The sequence below is a fragment of the Protopterus annectens genome, chromosome 1.part1, assembly GCF_019279795.1.
Source record: "Protopterus annectens isolate FY-2018-M chromosome 1.part1, PAN1.0, whole genome shotgun sequence".
In the NCBI taxonomy this organism is placed as follows: Eukaryota; Metazoa; Chordata; order Ceratodontiformes; family Protopteridae; genus Protopterus; species Protopterus annectens.
In genome coordinates this window covers 598282947-598299287 of record NC_056726.1, presented here as the reverse complement: position 1 = coordinate 598299287, position 16341 = coordinate 598282947, and the positions used below count along the sequence as shown (strand labels likewise).

Genomic DNA, 16341 nt, shown 5'->3' with positions numbered 1-16341 from the left:
ACAGGAATAAAGAAGGGTGACCTACATCCTGAAACAAGAAATATGCATAATAGCATATGACTAAGAAAGAGGTGGTAGAAAGAGAGGTCACGATCACAACTCCTCTAGGTCTGTCCAGGCCAGGGGGAAGGAGGGTGGGACGCAAGAAGAAGGCGAGAAGAAGACAACTAACATGGAACGTTATGGTAAGAACATAACTTCTATATGTTAAGTTGTCTATCTCGCCTTCATTCTTGCTGGATGGGACCGTCCCTAGCACCTTGTCCCGGTGGCCTAACGGAACAGACTCCTGAGAACAGTGGAACCAAAATTAGCTCTATGCCTAGAAGCTAAATCCAACTTATAATGGGAAATAAAAGTGTGAGGAGTAGCCCAAGTAGCCGCTGCACAAATGGTGTCAATAGGCAGTCTGTCTTGGAAGGCTAGAGAAGTAGCCAAAGCTCTGGTGGAATGGGCTTTAGGTTTATTAGGCAGTTTTGGTGTCTAATCTCATAAACAAGGGTAATCAGAGATGTTAGCCATCTGGATAATGATACCTTTGAAACTGGAAGTCCCTTTCTGCTTTCCGCATAGGAGACAAACAGCTGATCAGATTTTCTGAATTGTTTCGTCCTGTCCAAGTAGTACCTTAATTGACGATGAACATCCAGGCAGTGTAATTTTTGTTCAGACCTATTTAAATACTCTGGGAAAAAGACAGGGAGGTCAATGCTTTGGTTTAGATTTGATGTTGAAACCACCTTAGGCAAAAAGGACGGGTTAGTTCGTAAGGAAACTCTGTCCTTATGGAACAAAAGATAAGGAGAACGACAACTGAGTGCTTGAAGTTCTGAAATTCTTCTAGCTGATGTGATAGCCACCAGAAAGAGAGTTTTCCATGATAATAATTTCAAGGAACATGAAGCTGCAGGTTCGAAAGGGGAAAGAATCAAGGAAGCAAGAACTAAATTTAGGTCCCAAGGAGAAGGAGGATTTCTTATAGGAGGTCTGAGAAGAAAAACTCCTTTCAAAAAGGCTTTGCAAAGTTTGTGGGACATTAGGGCAGATTCAGAAATGCCCACATGAAAATTAGAAATAGCTGCCAACTGAACCTTAAGAGTAGATGGAGATGAACCTGCATGGAAGAGTTCAGCAAGAAAATCAAGGACTAGTTGGATGGAAGCGTGAAAGGATCTATGTCCTTTCCTTGTGCCCAATATGAGAAGCGTTTCCACTTACTCAAATAAATCTTTCGAGTGGAAGATTTATGGGAAGCTATCAATATATCTCTAACCGAGTGAGATAAATGAGGAAGCCTGGCTACGGTTGGCACTGGAGGAACCAAGCAGTGAGGTTCAGAGAGGGGAGGGAGCGATGAAACTGACCCGATTGGTGGATCAAAAGATCTGGAACTAGGTCCAGACTCCACGGTCGCTCAAGAGATAACGATGTAGAAAGGGGAACCACACTTGTCGAGGCCAGTAAGGAGCAATGAGGATCAATGAGGCCTTCTGAGCGATAGCTTTCTGTATTACTTGAGAGATCAGAGGGAAAGGAGGAAATGCATACAGAAGTCCCGGGCCAAACTTGGACTAGAGCGTCCCTGCTGGGTTGGCCTGGTAAAGGGAATAGAGTGAAGTATTCTCTGCACTTGCTGTTTTGGGGAGTAGCAAAAAGATCGCAGCAAGGCTGACCCCACTTGAGAAATATCTCTCTCACTACAGAGTCTTTCAGAGACCACTCGTGAGGCATGAGTATAGCTCTGCTCAACTTGTCCGCAATGTGATTGGACTTCCGGGATGTGCGTTGCTATCAGAAAACGCTGAGAAGAAATCGCCCATTGCCACAGTCTGAGTGCTTCTCGACACAGGGGGTATGATCTGGTTCCGCCTTGTTTGTTGATGTACCACACTACAGACATGTTGTCTGTCTGGATTGCAATCGTTCCTAAGGGAAGAGAGTCTTGAAGGGCTTGCAACGCTAAAAGCACTGCTCTCATCTCCAGAACATTTATGTGCAAGTGGCATTCATTTGGTTGCCATGTGCCCTGGACTGTCCTGCCCTGATAATGCCCCCCCCACCCGATCAGGGAGGCATCCGTTGTCAGAGTAGCAACCGGAGGAGGTGGAACAAATGGTCTTCCGACAGGAGCTGGGGAAGACATCCACCACATGAGATGCTTTTGCACGCTTGCGTGATCATAATGGTGTGAGACATTGGAAGTTCCTGGTATGACCATTGAGAAAAAGCATCCACTGAAGGATCCGCATGTGGTATCTGGCCAATGGGAGGAGAGGTATGGCGCTGCCATGATTCCCAACACCTTTAGAACTAACCTGGCTTTGGCTCTGTTGTTGTTGAGAAGAAGTGACACCAATTTGTGAATGTCTGATATCCTTTGGTTCGTTAGCGTTGCAGACATGTTTATAGTATCTAAATTTGCCTATGTAGGTAATAGTGCGACAAGGCGACAAAACAGACTTTTCGCAATTTATTGAAATACCCAGTTTTGACAAACGCGAAAAGTATAATGTCTGGCCATCAAAAGGAGATGCTTGGTGGGAGCTGTGAGAAGCCAGTCGTCCAAATATGGAAACACCTGGAATCCTTGTCGTCTCAGGTGAGAAGCTACCACTGCCATGGATTTGGTAAACACCGGGGCAGTGGTGAGACCAAAGGGCAGGGCCCTGAACTGAAAATGACTGGTTCCCAGCCTGAAGCGGAGGAATCTTCTGGAGCGCCTGTTCATTTTATGTGATAGTACGCATCCCGAAGGTCTATAGAGCACATCCAGTTTCCTTTGCCCAAAAGGGGAAGAATGGATTGCAGCGTGACCATCCGAAATCTTGTTTTCTTGACTGATTTGTTCAAGACACTGAGATCCAAAATCGGTCTCCAGTCCCCTGTTTTCTTTGGAACTAAAAAGAACCTTGAGTAGATTCCGGATCCTTGTTGGTCTGCTGGCACTGGCTGAATTGCTCTTTTTGCAAGCAGTTTTGAAATTTCCAAAGCTGCTAGATCCCTTTGAGCGGGTGGAACATCTGGAAGGGATTTTTTGACTGATTTGGAAAACGAAGAAAGGGGATAGAATAGCCTTCGGAAATGATGGACTGTACCCATTTGTCTTGAGTCAGGGATAGCCAGGCTTCTGGGTACAGTGACAATCTTCCCCCGACTGCCTCCGAAGATGGGCAGTCGGGCAACACCTCAGGGATGCTGAAAGGGCTTGTCAGGAAAGGCTTCCCGATTGCCCTGGTTCTGCGGACCCCCCCTGCCCCTAGGGCGACGTCTACCATTGTTATTCCCACTTCTGCCTTTGGTAGGAAAACGACTCTGTCGCCAGGCTAAGTCCCTTGAGATTGTTTACGGAACCACATCTTCCCACCCTTCTGGCCTTTGGGGTAAGGCCTAGAAGGAGTCGAAAAACGGACTCCGACGGCAGAAAGGGTCTTGCCATCAGTCTCGCACCTAGTCAGGGTTTCTTTCACTTGAGGACCAAAGAGAGATGATCCATCAAAAGGGGAGTTCGTGAAAGACGCCTTGAAAGGTTCCAAAGTTGCATAGCCGCATCCAGGCGTGCCTACGTAAGGCTACCCCTGTCCCTGCGGCTCTGCTCGCTCCATCGGCCGCATAAGAGAGGAGGCGCATGGAGGAGTTGGATATGGAATTAAGGGTAGCCAGCTGCGTGTTCATTTTCTCTTGAAACCCGCAGCTGTAGGGTTCTTAACATTTCACTCGCTTCCTTGATCAAGTCCCTTTGAAGACGAGTGAAATGGCACAGGTAATTCAGCGAACGCATGGTAAATGTCGCTGAGGAGAACATCCGCTTCCGCACCTATCCATGGACCTAGATTCCTTGTTAGGTGGATGGACAGGCACTGAAGGATCAGCCAGTTCCTTCTTTGTGGCAGCAGCTACCACCATAGCATCCACAGAAACTCCTTTTGATAAAAACTGCTTGTCTGATGGAGCTGTGATGAATTTGGAGGGTCTCCTGGGAGTGGGGTCCACTGAATCAGGAGCCGTCCATGCCTTCTTAGCAACCACCTGCATGAGGGGGTCAAGGGGGACACCCAGGAGGTGGAAGGACGAGAGCCAAACGCCTCAAGATACACAGATTCGTCCTCCGAAGGGTTGAGGGCTGGCCAATTTCCCCTCTGTTTCAGGATCTCCAGAATGTCTGCAAATGAGACATCTTCAGAAGGGGAACGGGGAACCCTCAGAATCATCCAGATCTGTGTCCGACGTGATAGACTCAGGTGAGTCAATGTGCTTCCTCTTGCACTTCCTCTTCCGAGGAGGCTCTTCTGCCAAATCAGGAGAGGCCTCGGAAGAGGATGAAATCCCCAAAGGGGGCTCCTGAGGAGCTGGCTCTCTGCGGTCCGGGATGAGGGAGTGAGTCGACTTACCCTGAGGCAGCATAGAGGGAGGGGCTGACGGAGCCGACTGTGGAGTAGAGCCAGGCTCTAACACACTCCGCATGACCTCGAATGCACCCCTGTCAGGCAGAGCCAGAGGTCCCCGCTCCGAGGAGCTAAGGACCCCCCTCGGCACCGACAGTGATGGCTCCGAGGCCGATGTCGGAGCCGAACTCACCAGCGCCGAAGCACCGAGAGGGAGAGGGGGGTCGGACAAGGGTCCGATGCCACTCACCCCCTCGGAGCCGACGAGGGAAGTCCGGCGCCGAGATTCCTCCAAGGAAGAAAACGGAGCCGACGACGGCGCCGAAGACAATTGTCTCGGCTCCGAAGTGACCACAGTCTCGGTTCCGACACGACCCGGCTCCGAACTCAAAAGAGTCGAAGGAGGAAAGAGTCGATGGACCGGGGCCGGCACCGACTGATGAGTCGGGCTCTGAAGCATCTGGGCTAGTGCCTCGGACTTAAGCAGTCGACTCACCACCCTCTGAAGGTCATGATCGGAGAGCCTCGATGACCTAGAGGAATGAGACCTTTGGCTCCGTTCAGACAGCAGGGGAGATCCTGGAGCCGAATGAACGGAGCCAAGAGAAGGTGACCTAGACCTCTTTCTGGTTGTCGGCTCCGAAGATCTTGTCGGAGCCGACACGGGTACCTCGATAACCTCGGCCCGCCGAGCCGGAAGCCACAGAAACTGTGGACTGAGTCTTATCGGCTCCAGCCGGAGCCGATAAAGGCAAAGGTTGAACAACCTGAGGTCTCGGCTCAGAAGCCGGAGCCGAAGACCTCGATGCCTTAGAGGGCTTCCCTGTTGAGACAGACAGGGAATCCTCTGGCTTCAACAAGCCTCTCAGAATTAGCTTGTTTTTTCTTTCCTGCAGGACCCTGGGGCTGAAGCCATGGCAAACAGCACAGGAGTCCTGCAGGTGCAAAGGCCCCAGACAATAGACACAAGAAGTGTGAGCGTCTGTCAGAGACATTTTCTGACAGCACGCATCACACTTCTTGAATCCGGAGACCTTTGCTTCTTTAGACATAGCCTAACTGACAGGTGTACACAAACACACACTCAAACACCCAGTTATACCCTGTCAGAAAATATAATAAATTTTGTAATAATACTAGAATTTAAGTACAAAATTATAGTAAACTACACAAACACTCCCTAGGGAAGAGAAGGCTTAAGGCCCAAGGGAAGAACCAAAGGTTCTTTTAGAAAGAAACGGGAAAAATATAGGGTCGGGGATAAAGTTCTATAATCTACACTAATCTAAGAAGAATTTAACTTAAAAAGGGGTAAAAAGAGTAACTTTTAGAAGAAAAAGCTAACACTCACCAGGAACCGGTAGAAGCAACCAACCTCGAAGCTGTAGCGACAAACGAGATCTGAGGTACTCTCGCCTAGCATTGTGGGATATAAGGGGAGCCTCGAGCCGGTGGAACCAACTCTCGAGCTTTTAGAGTGGCCGAGTCGGAGCCGAGGTCGGCTCCGAACCCATCCAGCAAGAATGAAGGCGAGATAGACAACTTAACATCTGCAGGTACATATAATAGTAATACCTCATTACCAAGGGTTTTACATCCAGTAAGAAAGAGGTCGTCATCTCTCTCTACTCTTCTCTCATTAGACCAGTCATCGAGTATAATGTCCCATTTGGCATGTACCTCACTAAACACATGCAACAGCTGGAAAAGCCACAAAAGTACCTCACAAAAAGGATCCTGGGCCTTAAACACGTGCCCTACATGGACAGACTAAAAAAACTCCACTTTTTCTTTGTCTAATATCATTTATTAAGAGGCAATTTCTGCTTGACTTACAAAGCCATGTCTGACCCAGCCCTGTTAAAAATGTTACACCTAACGAAATCCCAATCCCTCCGCACCACACGCTCCAGGGACCTCAACCTTATTACCACAATCAACAGAACATGCTGGAGGGACAGGTTCATAACCCAGAGACTGCCCATGCTCTGAAATACTTTCCATACATATCAAGCAAAGCACCTCACTGGCCCTTTTCAAGAGAAATCTTGAGTGGATGGGAAATAGAAAGTTCACACCGGGGATCACTCCAGTGGTTGCATCTTCTAGGATGTCCCTGGTAGGGACTCCCCTGAGAAATGCTGTAGAAGTTGAGGTAGCCCTAGTAGAAAGAGTTCTGATCCTCTGTGGGGTAGGTTTTCCATGGTGCTCGTAGCAGAAATGGATGCACAGTACTATCTATTTGGAAATGGTTTGCTTTGAAATTGCCTTGCCCTCTACCCCTGTAGCAAAGCTGACTAGCAGCTGGTCAGATTTTCTGAAAGGCATAGTCATGTCAAGGTAGAACTTGAGCGGTCTGTGCACGTCCAATGAGTGCAGGATCCTCTCTCCTTCAATCTGAGGATTAGGAAAAAAGGTTGGTAAATAGATGGACTGGTTTAAAGCCCCACTTTATACCATCTGGGGCATAAAATGATGGGTTAGTCCTGATGGAGACCCTGTCAGCCTGGAAAATAAGGAAGGGTTCCAGAGCCATCAGTGCTGTAGCTCAGACACTCTTCTTGCTGACATGATGGCCAGAAGAAAGGCTGTTTTCCAAGAGAGGAATTTTAACTCTGCTGTAGCAGCAGGTTCGAAAGGGGGAAGCATGAGCTTCTCTAGTACAAAGTTAAGGGCCCAGGCAGGAGTGGGAGCTCACCTCGGGGGTCTTAAGTAGTTAGCTCCTCTCAGGAACTGTTGGATCAGAGGGTGAGAAGAGACAGGTGGCTCCGTATTGTGAAGAGCTGAGAAGGCTGAGGCTTGAATCTTAAATGACGAGAAGGAAGGGCCTTTGTTTAGCAGCTCTGCTAGGTAATCTAGAATTAGAGGTAAGGAGGGCATGACAGTGTCCTTTCCTAGAGACTGGCTCCAAGAGCAGTATCTTTTCCATTTTTCTGAATAGGCTTTCCAAGTACTAGGTCTTCTGGACCCAAGGATTACATCCAGCACCTGTTTGCTGAGGGTTGCTGGTGGTGTGTTCAGGGAATAAGCCAGGCTGCAAGGTTCATAGTTTGCAGCTGAAAATGCAAAATCTGTCCCTCCTGCTGGGACAGCAGGGAGGGGGTCTGATGTAGATGCCAGGGGTGGCACTGCTGCCAGACTGTGTAGGAGTGGGTACCAGTGCTGGCGTGTCCAGTCTGGTGCAATAAGGATTGTCCTTGGTCTGTCCTGCTTGATCTTGAGTAGTACTTTTGAGAGGAGGGGCAGAGGGGGAAAGGCATAAATTGAGAGGTCTTCCCATGTAAAGGACAGGGCATCCAGTCACCATGCTTGGCTGTGGGGATTTCTGGTGCAAAATTTGCTCAATTGATGGTTTTGTGGGGTGAGGCAAAGAGGTCCAGCACTGGTGGTCCCCACCTGTAGATTAGAAGTTTGAATGAGTTGGGTCCAGTTTCCACTTGTGTGGGTCCAGTACATTTCTGCTTAAGTCATCTGCCAGTGAATTTGTTTGCTTGGCAGGAATTGAGCTTGCAGATGCACTTGGTTGCTCAAGGCTGTGCTCCACAGGGCCATGGCTAGCCTGCAGAGTGGGTAGGAATGAGTTCCATCCTGCTTGTTTATGTACCACATAACTGTGGTGTTGTTTGTCTTTATCAAGAGCTGCCCTGGAAGGATAAGGTATTTGAAGGCTGTCAGAGCATTTATAGGTTTATAGGTTAGTACTAGGCTAACTGCCCTTGCAAGCCATTGTAAGCCTAGCCGATTATCCCTTGTGAGATTCAAACCCTGCACCTTGTGTTTGTAAGGCAAACACCTTAACCATTAGGCCATCCTCCCAGGATAAAGAAGCCACAGGCCCTGATGAGATTTGAACTCATGACCCCTGGTTTACAAGACCAGTGCTCTAACCCCTGAGCTACAGAGCCAGATGAGTGCAACTAACATTTCTTTTTGATTGATATGCAGGTGAATTTGTCCTGGGCTCCATTTGGCTTGAATGCATTTGCCTGCCATGTGAGCTCCCCATGCATAGACTGATGTGCCTGTTGTCAGGTTTTGGGTGGTGAGGGGTTGAGTGAATGGAAGTCCCTTATTGTGGTTGCAAGCCTCTGCCCACCAAAGGAACTCTGCCCTTCGAGAAGAAATGATAGGATCAGTGTTTCCAAATCCTGATATTGTTGACACAAAAGAATTGTTAAGTACCATTGAAGTTCCCTCATATGCAGTCTTGCATATGGAATTAGTTGAATGCATGAGGCCCTGAACCCTAGGGCTTGTGGTATTTTTCTCTGTAGATAGCTGGGTCTTGGTGGCCATAAGTTTGAAGTAGTTTGTCAAATGAACCCGCTTTTCTGGATTGAGGAATGCCATCTGGGAAGTTGTGTGCAAGCTTGTTCACAGGAATATAATCTGTTGGCTGGGCACCAGATGTGATTTCTTTTCATAGATGGTGTACCCCAGAGAAGTTAAAAGTCTCTTAACAAATGGCAGGTGCTGAAGTAGCAATTCCTGACAGTCCGACTGAATCAGGCAATCGTCCAAGTATGGGTAAATCTGAATATTTGTCTGCCTGCAGTATGCAATGCTTGGAGACAGGCACTTTGTGAATACCCTGGGTGCAGTAGATAACCCAAAAGAAAGCGCAGAAAACATAGAGCCTACCCTGAAACGTAGATTTTTCCTGCAAGATTCCCTTACGGGGATGTGCAGGTAAGCTTCTTTTAGGTCTGGGGTGACTAGCCTGGAGTCCTAGGCTAGCATAGGAAAGTACAGTTGTGTACACTTACCATAAATGTAGATGTTCAAGTGTATTCACTGCTGCAGTCATTACATTTGGGTTATCTGCTTGCAGGTAGCCCTCAGTCGGCCTGATTAACAAAGTCTTGGGTCCTGCATCGGTTGCTGTCCCTACTTCCATGACATCAAGTCGTCAGGGGTATAAAACATGCAGCCGATGCCATTACATCAGTTTTTCTTGCCCCAGATGTCAGGTGCCCCCCAATGGGAAACAATTAAATATAAAAGCACAAAAATATACCTCCAACAAAAAAGCAAATACACCAAAAAGGCTTTTAAGCATAGTAAAGGAAAGTAGAGGTATAGCCAAAAGAAGTTAGGGGGCTGGAGGGAGGGTAACCAGGACTGAACAGTGAATGTACTCAAAAATCTAAATTTATGGTAAGTGTACACAACTGTACTATGTGCTTTGTGTTTCACTGTTACAGTCATTACATTTGGGTAGATTCCTAAAGCTATGGTTGGGAGGAGGAATTTAGATAGCATTAGGGCCAGCTATAAAGCCCTGCAATACAGCAGTGGAAAAGCTAGCTCTGGATTTTGAGAAAATTGGCAAATGATAATTGCTTGGTGAAAGTATACACCGAACTCCAGGTAGCAGCTTCCAGGATGTCCCTGGTAGGGACGCCTCTGAGAAAGGCTGTAGAGGCAGATGCAGCCCTGATGGAGTGAGGTCTGATCCCCTGGGGGATAGGTTTTCCATGGTGTTTACAGCAGAAATAAATGCAATGGCTTATCCATTTAGAAATGGTTTGCTTTGAAATAGCCTTCCCCTCTGCCCCTGCAGCAAATGCCACCAGCAGTTGTTCAGATTTCCTGTGAGGTTTAGTCTTGTCCAAGCAGAATCTAAGTTGTCTGTGCACATCTAAGGAATGCAGTATCCATTCCCCTTTATTCTGTGGATTGGGAAAGAAGGTTGGCAAATGAATGGACTGATTATTGCCACACTGGATACCACCTTGGGCATGAAGGATGGATTGGTTCGGAGGGACACCCTGTCCGCATGAAAGATGATGAAAGGCTCCACTGCCATAAGGGCCTTTAATTCAGATACCCTTCTAGTTAAAGTGACTGCTAAAAGGAAAGCTGCGTTCCAAGAAAGAAATTTTTAAGTCTGCAGTAGCAGCTGGCTTGAAAAGAGGTAGAGTGAGTTTCTCCAAGACAAACTTAAGGTCCCAGGCTGGGGTTGGAGCTCTCCTGGGTGGTCTCAAATTTTTGGTCCCTCTGAGGAACTGCTTAAACAGTGGATGAGAGAAGAGGGGAGGTTCTGTGTTATAATGAGCTGAAATGGTTGAGGCGTGGATTTTAATGGAGGAAAAAGACAGGCCCTTGTGAAGCATCTCAGTTAAGTATTATAAAATCTGAGGTAAACTGGGCGCTGCTGTACTCATCCCTTGAGATTGGTTCCAGGCACAGAATCGTTTCCATTTTTCAGTATAATATTTTCTAGTACTAGGCCTCCTTGCCTCTAAAATGATATCCATCACAGGTTTGCTGAGGGATGATAAAGGAGAGACTAAGTAATTAGCCAGGCTGCAAGGTTCAGTGTTAGAAGCTGAGGGTGAAGAATCTGGTTCTCCTGCTGAGACAGCAGGGAAGGAATCTGAGGCATGTGCCATGGAGATAACTATGACACACTGCGCAGGAGGGGGTACCAGTGTTGGCGCGGCCAGTCTGGAGCAATCAAAATCATCCTTGGTTTGTCCTGTTTGATTTTTAGTAGTACTTTGGAGAGCAGAAGCAGGGGGGTGGAGGCATAGACTGATAGGTTTTTTCAGTGAAGGACAGAGCATCCACTTCCTAGGCTTGTCGGGAGTCCTTGTGCAAAATTTGTCCAATTGGTAGTTCTGGGGAGAGGCAAACGGGTCTATATCTGGGCTCCCCTATTTCCTTGTCAACCTGTTGAAAATCCTTGGTTCTAGTTTCCACTCTTGTGGGTCCATGAGGTTTCTGCTTAGTCCGCCTGCCAGTGTATTTAATTTTCCTGGCAGGAATTGAGCTTGTAGGTGCACCTGGTAGCTCAAGGCTGTGTTCCACAACGCCATGGCTAGTCTGCAGAGGGGGAAAGAATGTGTACCCCCCTGCTTGTTTATGTACCACATAACAGTGGTGTTGTCCATCTTCACCATTAGTTGTCCTGGAAGAATGTGGTCCTTGAAGGCTGTCAGCATTCTGTACAGCTAACATTTCTTTTTGATTGATATGCAGGTGCATTTGACTTGGGTTCCATTTGCCCTGAATGCACTTCCCTGCCAGGTGAGCCCCCCATGTATAGTCTGATGCATCTGTTGTTAGGATTTGGGCGGCAGGGGGTGGTGTGAAAGGTAGTCCCTTGTATTGGTGGCAGGCCTCTGCCCACCAAAGGAACTCTAGGCGTAGGCAAGGTAAGATAGGAATCATTGTTTCTAGGTCTTGAGAATGTTGACACCATAGGCTTTTTAGATAAAACTGTAGTTTCCTCATATGCAGTCTTGCATATGGAATTAGAAGAATGTAGGAGGCCATGAACCCCAGGGCTTGTAGTATGTCTTGCAAATAGCAGGGATTTTGTGGCCACTTGTTTGAAGTAGGCTGTCAAATGAATTTGTTTCTCTGGCGTGAGGTAAGCCATCTTGGAAGATGTATTCAAGCTTGCTCCAAGGAATATAAATTGTTGACAGGGTACCAGGTGTGATTTCTTTTCGTTTATGGTGTACCTCAGACAAGTTAGAACCCTTTGTACAAAAGCCAGATGATTCAAAAGTATGTCCTGGCTTTCTGTCTGAATTAGACAATCGTCCAGGTATGGGTAATATTTGAATATTTCTTTGCCTGCAAAATGCAATAACTGGAGCTAGGCACTTTGTAAATATTCTGGGCACAGTAGATAAGTCAAAGGGCAGTGCAGAGAACTGATAGTGTGTGTAGCCTGCTTTGAAACATAGGTATCTTCTGCAAGATTCCCTGATTGGGATGTGCAGGTATGCTTCTTTTAAATCTAGTGTTGCCACCCAGGCATCTTTGCCTAGCATAGTAAGAAATTGGTGAAGAGTCAGCATCTTGAATTTTGGAATCTCCAAAAAGGTGTTTAGAGTAGACAGGTCCAGGACAGGATGCCATGAATTGTCTTTTCTGGGTACCAGGAAAAGTCTCTAGTAGAAACCTTGTCCCTTCTCCTCTTCTGGTACCAGTTGAATAGCCCACATTCTTAAGAGAAAGTACTTGTTTTAGGGCCTCTGCCCACTGATTTTGGAGTAGGTCCGGCCACCCGCTTGGTGTTGACAATGTGTGGAAGTGAAATCTGTATCTCTGGGACACTATTTAAAACCCATTTGTCCTGGGTAATGAGTTCCCAATTCTTTGCATGAAGAGCAATCTTTCCCGCCCAAAGGGGCAGTCAGTTGATAAGTGTATGGAAATTTTAAAAGGAAGTCATTGAGACAGTTTACCATAGGAGGAGTCTTATTATTCCCAGATTTGGAAGTGGAGGCCCCCCCCCCCCACTGCTTAGTTCTGTGTGTCCCCTGGGACTGAAACCTGGTGGTTTTGCTGTGTCTGGGTTTGGCTTGAGAAGACCTGGAAGGGACTGGAAAGGACCATTTCTTAGAGGGCTAGTGCCTACTAAATCTAGGAGGCTAAACTTGTAAAAAAAAAACCTTTAACAGTTTGCATAGATTTAGCTTTATCTTCCATCTTTTTAAGAATTTCCTCAGCCTTGTTGCCAAACAGGCGGTCCTGATTTAAAGGAGCATCTAACAATTTAGCTTTAACATGATCAGGCAAAGATTTTCCTTAATAAGCCAAGCATGCCTTCTGAGCACAGACCCAGTAACAGCAGCCTTGCAAGAGGCCTCTAATGAATCAAAACCACACTGCAAAGTATGTTTTCCAACTTGTTCAGCAGAATGCATTAAATCCTGTAATTCTTTATTTTCCACATGGTCAGGAATCAACATCATTTTCTGTTTAAGCTGTGCAATAACATGTTGCTGATACTTTAACATATGAAACTGGCAGTTTAAAGCCCTAATGGCCAAGGTTGCAGAAGTGTAAACCTTCTTACCCCATCTATCCAGTGCCCTGGAATCTGTATCAGAAGGGGTAGGATTTTTAGCAGTAGAAGCCTTAATGCCCTAGGGCCCCTGTGAAATAGTCTCTGGATCTGTAATAGGATTTTAAAAACAAACTTGTGGGACTCCGGGACCTGGTAGTATCTGTCAAGTTTTCTGGGAGCAGGAGGCAGGGAATCACGGGCCAAACTAGATTCCGAAAAAGCATTAATGTCTAGTACAGGAGGAATAGCTAAAGGCCTATGCTGAGGAAGGGGAAGGAAAACCCTAAGCCTCTTTTTTGAATCAGAAAAATCCTGGCTTTCCCAGTGGAAATGCTCCCTTAAGAGTATGTAAGGTTTCCCCAAAAGAAAAATCCTCAGGAGGGGAAGCAGAGGGAATGAAGTCCTCTGCATCAAAATCTTTATAAGTAGATAAGGGCAAATCCAGATCATCAGAAGAATCAGAAAAAACAGAATCCTGATCAGAAGATTCATAATCAACTTCAGTCCTAGGCCTCTTAGAAGGGAGGGGGGTTGGCAACCCCTGATTAGAGTTATTAGATCTTCAGCCATTCTTATCCTTCATTTTTTAGGCAGAGAGGCCTGAGCATGTGGCCTGGGCATTGTTTTTTTTTAGGCATGGATCGAGATTTAGGCCTAAGTAAAGAAGGAGGCGTTGGTTTAGTATGCAAGTCCGTAGGCCTGAATACACCCTCAGAAGCCGGTGCCTGCACAGCGGCTCTGAACCCATCCAAGGTAGAGACATCCACAGGTTCCATAGTTGAAGCATCTCACGGCAGACCGGACTCCGAATGGGTCTCAGTAGAGGACTGCGAATCAGAAGTAGCATGTATCAGGGGCTGCGACAGCGCCTCACTGAGTACCGGTGCCTCTGTGGCCTGTCTCTGTCTATCTTTGCGTTTTTCAGAATCCCGGTAGTCGGATGGCTAACCGACAACATTTTTGGAAAATGAAACCAAGAACCAAAATATTTAGAGGCAAAAATATACCAAAGACGGATAGTGCGCTGATTAAATAAAGCAAAAAACCGACAGCAAGGTATGCCGTGGTCAGGGCCTAGGCAAGAATACAGTACGAATGAAAATCTTTATGAGGTATTTGCTTTCCACAAGTAATAAAATTATTAACTTTTACTGACTTCGGTAAGGAGCAAGAAAAAGTTTCCCCAACGGAGTACTTAGCTTTAGTTGAAGACTTCGGTTCTGAAACTCTAAAAAGAAAATTTCAGGAGTCGGCCATCCAGCACTTGCAAACTGCTTCTGGCACCGCACGGCAAGAAAGAGTGATGTAATGGCGTCGGCTGCATGTTTTATACCCCTGACGTCATGGAAGAAGGGACAGCAACCGACGCAGGACCCAAGACTTTGTTAATCAGACCGATTGAGGGCTACCTGCATGCAGATAACCCAAATGTAATGACTGCAACAGTGAAACACGAAGAACATGCAGCTGTTGTAGTGTAAGCCTTTTGAATTTTGGGACCACCAGGGAGGTGTTGAGAATGGACAGGTCCAGGACAGGGTGCCATAAGCTCTCTTTTCTGGGCACCAGGAACAGTCTGGAATAAAAACCCTGTCACTTTTCCTCTAATGGAACAGGTTGAATAGCCCTGATACTGAGAAGCGAAAGTACTTGCTTTTGAGCCACTGCCCACTGGTATGGAGGATGATCTGGCACCCTACTTGGGGTTGGCAGTGAGTGGAAGTAGAATCTGTATCCCTGGGATACAATGCTAGGTAATGGACATCCCATTTTTTAGCATGCAGGGCGAGTTTTCCTCCTAGGGGTGCAAGTACTTGGGCATGGCTGGGAAGAATGATAGACAAGTCATTGTGAACTCTTTCCATAAGGGAGTGGCTTATCACTCCCTGTTTTTTGAGGTGGGAGCACTCCATTACTTAGATCTCTGCATACCCTGAGACTGTAGTCTTGGTGTTCTGCTGCCCCTGGGCTTGGACTGAGAAGGCCTGTGAGGGTCTGGAAAGGACCAGTTTTTGGAAGGCCAATGTCTACTGAATCTAGGTGGCTGTACCTGTAAGAAATCTTTAACAGTCTGCATAGATTTAGCTTTATCCTCCATCTTTTTAAGAACTTCTGCTTTTGTACCAAACAAACACTCCTGGTTTAACGGAGCATCTAATAATTTTGCTTTGACATGGTCTGGCAAGATTTGTTCCTTCAGCCAAGCATGCCTTCTTAGTACAGACCCAGTGACAGCAGCCCTGCAAGATGCTTCTAAGGCATGAAAGCCACACTGCAAAGTATGCTTACTAACTTGGTTTGCAGAAAGCCTCAACTCTTGTGAATCTTTATTCTCTGCACTGAAAGCAACAACATTTTCTGTTTAATTAGTTCCTTAACATGCTGGTGGCACTTCAACATGTGAAACTGGCAATTTAATGCCCTTATGGCAAGAGTTGCAGAGGTATATACCTTTTTACCCCATCTGTCTAAAGGTCTAGAATCCTTGTCCGAAGGGGTAGGATTTTTGGCTGTAGTAGCCTTAACACCTTTAGGTCCCTGGGAAAAGGTCTCTGGATCTGCAGTGGGATTCTTAAAAAGAAATTTGTGAGAGTCAGGTACTCTGTAGTACCTGTCAGGCTTTCTAGGAGCTGGTGGTAAAGTATCAGGAGTAAGACTGGATTCCATGAAGACATCATCTACAACATCCAGGACAGGGGGTATAGCTAAAGGCCTGTGCTGAGGCAAGTCTAAAAATTCTCTGAGTTTTTGGACTGTGGATAGTTCTGGCATTCCCAGCAGAAATGCTCTCTTAAGGTATGCAAGGTTTCACCAAAAGAAAAGTCCTCTGGAGGGAGGGGAGGCAGAGGGAATGGAATCTTCTGCATCTGAATCCTCATAGGTAGATAAGGGAATTTCCAGGTAATCAGAAGGATCAGAGCCAACTGACAACAAGGTCTGTAGAATCAGAAGGGAAAATCAATCTTTTATCTTATAGAAGGAGAAGACTGGCTTTCCCTAATTAAAGTTATAAGGTCTTCAGCCATTATAAGAATTTGTTTATGTGGCATGGAAGCTTGAGCACGCACTTTAGCTGTCGGTTTTCTAGGTGTAATGCGAACTCTGGGCCTGAAAAACTCGGTAGTTTTAATCAAAAACGAAGATGTCAGT

At 46.6% G+C, this 16341-nt stretch overlaps 1 protein-coding gene and 1 non-coding gene across 2 annotated transcripts in view; both read right to left on the bottom strand.

Annotated features, from left to right (window-relative positions):
* SIPA1L2 (signal induced proliferation associated 1 like 2) overlaps positions 1-16341 on the bottom strand; it is a 2064602-nt gene that overhangs the window by 396507 nt on the left and 1651754 nt on the right. The gene's annotated exons all lie outside the window — the stretch shown is intronic.
* Positions 8215-8287, bottom strand: TRNAT-UGU. The gene has a single exon. It is a non-coding gene; the product is annotated as a tRNA-Thr (tRNA).